Raw genomic sequence first — 4,184 nt, 5'->3', positions numbered from 1 at the left:
CCTGTTAAGCTAATCACCTGGGCCCAGTATTTCAAACGTGATCTGACAGGATTATCCTGGTCGGATTGGATTAAATCTAGATCTGATCTGAAAACTGGGTATTTCAACACAGATCAGGAGAATCCTGATCCTGAAGATCAGGGTTTCAGCTCTGGTAATCCAATCCTCCCCTGAATCCAGATAAAAGGCTGATTTGGGTATTTCAAAAGTTAAGTCAGATATCTGGATCAACTTGATACCAAAATTTCAGGATCATTTGAATCCCACCTCAGAGGTGGATTTGACTTGGATTGACAAACTCTCAGCGCATACTTCTCCTAGATATTGTTACTCAAGATGTTTGTTACACTTAAGTGTTAGTGTTGTACTTCTAACAAGTAATTTAAGTAATATCAAAAAATGTAAAGCATAGTAAAATTTTTGACCACACTGTAAAACTGCTGTAAATAAAATTACAATTATTTCTCAAATTCTAGTTCACCAAACATTGTAACTTGCATGTACCAAAACAGAGAAAGACAAAGGAATGCAGGGTCCAAACAAAGTTTTATTCCAACAAAAAATAATGTGACCACTGAGGACCATGCTATTTCAAATGTCAAGCTGTTTCTCTAACAGCTTGATTGTTAATTCTGTCTCTTTTTGCTGAAGCAGCGTCAGCTTAATTTGCCGTTTGGCCAGTTCAGTCTGTTTGACTGCCCTTTCGGTCTCCATTTTGAGGAGCCTCTCATAGGCTTCCTCATCCCCGGCATGCCTCTTCCGTCGCCGTCGCTCTGGCGCTGGCGCTGGCTCTGGCTCTCGCCCCCGTGCCTGATGTGGTAGATAGATAAGTTTATTGGTCACATGCAAAGCTAAAACCAAGGTTTAAAAACAGTGTAGTGAAATGCAAAAAAAAACAAGCTCTCACCAATGTTGGAGAGGAATTAGGATGAAGAAATGTTTCTAATTGTGTCACTGACCAATACCATGAAAGTAATGCCATTACAAATTTAAGCAGTTTCAAGCACTTTATTCAAACTCCAATTACTTGAAAGTCTTAAATGTATCAATACAATTAAAGCATTTTCAAGGATTTCCAGCACTCACCCTGTTGTAGCTGAGTGGTCCATGGCTGTGAGTGGACTCTGAAGGTAGAAGGTGTATGAGTATCTTAATCCACAATCCCAAATTGTGTTTATGTAGCCTACACAAAAACATGATATCATCACCAGCATTAGGCTACTGTAGCATTCTGAACCTTCTGAACAAACCTTGTAGTTAATACTCAAACTGTGTTGCGTTGTGTTTTCTAAGCACTGAGCAGGTCTGTACACAATGCAGCCTGCTTATACTGTAAATCTGCCGTGACGCTAATGATAGCCGCTAATGATAGCCCGCTAGCTGCTTAACACACAAGTCAATGGAGCCGCGTTAGCTCCCGTTAGCACGGCCGCGTCTCAATTAGAGATCGCCACGGCCTGCTTTTAATAAGGTGACAATTCAAATAGTTGGCTTGCATGATGTGTTGGTTGCCGTTCGTATGGTATTAAAACCGCTACACAATAGACGACGGTTAACTTACACTTTTGACGTGAAAGTCGGCTCTCTGCTACTCCTTTCATGAAGTAGTCCACCATGTTTCAGATCCCGGAGGCGGAGACTTGAGATTGGGAAATCCGTATCCGGCCAGGTAGGGATCACAGTGATCCGATCTGCCTGTGTTTTGAAATACTCAGATAAAGTCAGCAGGATCACCGTGATCCATGACTGAGAAAAGGAGGATTTCATTATCCGGATTATTCTGATCCAGATTACAAATTTTGAAATACTGGGCCCTGGGCCCAGTATTTCAAACGTGATCTGACAGGATTATCCTGGTCGGATTGGATTAAATCTAGATCTGATCTGAAAACTGGGTATTTCAACACAGATCAGGAGAATCCTGATCCTGAAGATCAGGGTTTCAGCTCTGGTAATCCAATCCTCCCCTGAATCCAGATAAAAGGCTGATTTGGGTATTTCAAAAGTTAAGTCAGATATCTGGATCAACTTGATACCAAAATTTCAGGATCATTTGAATCCCACCTCAGAGGTGGATTTGACTTGGATTGACAAACTCTCAGCGCATACTTCTCCTAGATATTGTTACTCAAGATGTTTGTTACACTTAAGAGTTAGTGTTGTACTTCTAACAAGTAATTTAAGTAATATCAAAAAATGTAAAGCATAGTAAAATTTTTGACCACACTGTAAAACTGCTGTAAATAAAATTACAATTATTTCTCAAATTCTAGTTCACCAAACATTGTAACTTGCATGTACCAAAACAGAGAAAGACAAAGGAATGCAGGGTCCAAACAAAGTTTTATTCCAACAAAAAATAATGTGACCACTAAGGACCATGCTATTTCAAATGTCAAGCTGTTTCTCTAACAGCTTGATTGTTAATTCTGTCTCTTTTTGCTGAAGCAGCGTCAGCTTAATTTGCCGTTTGGCCAGTTCAGTCTGTTTGACTGCCCTTTCGGTCACCATTTTGAGGAGCCTCTCATAGGCTTCCTCATCCCCGGCATGCCTCTTCCGTCGCCGTCGCTCTGGCGCTGGCGCTGGCTCTGGCTCTCGCCCCCGTGCCTGATGTGGTAGATAGATAAGTTTATTGGTCACATGCAAAGCTAAAACCAAGGTTAAAAAACAGTGTAGTGAAATGCAAAAAAAAAACAAGCTCTCACCAATGTTGGAGAGGAATTAGGATGAAGAAATGTTTCTAATTGTGTCACTGACCAATACCATGAAAGTAATGCCACTACAAATTTAAGCAGTTTCAAGCACTTTATTCAAACTCCAATTACTTGAAAGTCTTAAATGTATCAATACAATTAAAGCGTTTTCAAGGATTTCCAGCACTCACCCTGTTGTAGCTGAGTGGTCCATGGCTGTGAGTGGACTCTGAAGGTAGAAGGTGTATGAGTATCTTAATCCACAATCCCAAATTGTGTTTATGTAGCCTACACAAAAACATGATATCATCACCAGCATTAGGCTACTGTAGCATTCTGAACCTTCTGAACAAACCTTGTAGTTAATACTCAAACTGTGTTGCGTTGTGTTTTCTAAGCACTGAGCAGGTCTGTACACAATGCAGCCTGCTTATACTGTAAATCTGCCGTGTTGCAAATGACGTGACGCTAATGATAGCCGCTAATGATAGCCCGCTAGCTGCTTAACACACAAGTCAATGGAGCCGCGTTAGCTCCCGTTAGCACGGCCGCGTCTCAATTAGAGATCGCCACGGCCTGCTTTTAATAAGGTGACAATTCAAATAGTTGGCTTGCATGATGTGTTGGTTGCCGTTCGTATGGTATTAAAACCGCTACACAATAGACGACGGTTAACTTACACTTTTGACGTGAAAGTCGGCTCTCTGCTACTCCTTTCATGAAGTAGTCCACCATGTTTCAGATCCCGGAGGCGGAGACTTGAGATTGGGAAATCCGTATCCGGCCAGGTAGAGATCACAGTGATCCGATCTGCCTGTGTTTTGAAATACTCAGATAAAGTCAGCAGGATCACCGTGATCCATGACTGAGAAAAGGAGGATTTCATTATCCGGATTATTCTGATCCAGATTACAAATTTTGAAATACTGGGCCCTGGATACTACTTACACCCTGAGCTGACAGGCATGCAGCGCCGGACCGTTGTATTCCTTCATTGGTAAACTATTCCCCCCCGATTGGCATTACTTTTCTCGTTGTGGTTATCACGCTCTCTGTCGCTAAGTATATTCTAATCGTGTTTGTTTTCTGTTTCTCCGTGGTTTCCTATGTTCCGGTTTCCTCGTCCGTTTCCCTGATCATCTGTTTTTTTCCTCGTCCGTCTCGTTATTAGTATTGCCTGTTTTCCCTGTAGTGTTTTGAGTTTTGTTTGTTATTGTAATTAAATATTGTTTGTACTTTTTATCCTGTGTCCGTATCTGCATTGGGTCCTCTCTTTTGTGTTATCTCTGTACCGTTCATGACAGAACGGTCTGGCCATAACATGGACCCCGCGAGCATGGAAATCGATCCCCCAGGTTTTTTCCGTTCGTCACGCGGTTACTTCCCAGGGAGTACTGCTCGGTAAACATTCACAGAAGCTGCAAGGAATCCTGGAGAGTCTCAGTCAGAAGACTGCCTGCGTAGCTGGTTTGGAGAAAAGACAGGTAGGAC

The 4,184-nt window shown here is 41.9% G+C and overlaps 1 long non-coding RNA gene across 1 annotated transcript; it reads right to left on the bottom strand.

Moving 5' to 3' along the window:
* Positions 1 to 534: 534 nt before the first annotated feature.
* Positions 535 to 1,802, bottom strand: LOC310966230. Its single transcript, XR_014593807.1, has 3 exons — positions 1,562 to 1,802; positions 1,087 to 1,124; positions 535 to 810 (listed from the first exon to the last, which is right to left on the bottom strand). It is a non-coding gene; the product is annotated as an uncharacterized lncRNA (long non-coding RNA).
* Positions 1,803 to 4,184: the final 2,382 nt, after the last annotated feature.

The sequence above is a fragment of the Echiichthys vipera genome (assembly GCF_963691815.1).
Source record: "Echiichthys vipera genome assembly, chromosome: Y".
NCBI classification, from domain to species: Eukaryota; Metazoa; Chordata; class Actinopteri; order Perciformes; family Trachinidae; genus Echiichthys; species Echiichthys vipera.
Note: the sequence above shows the minus strand (reverse complement) of the source record. Positions and strands in the feature narration are given on the sequence as shown.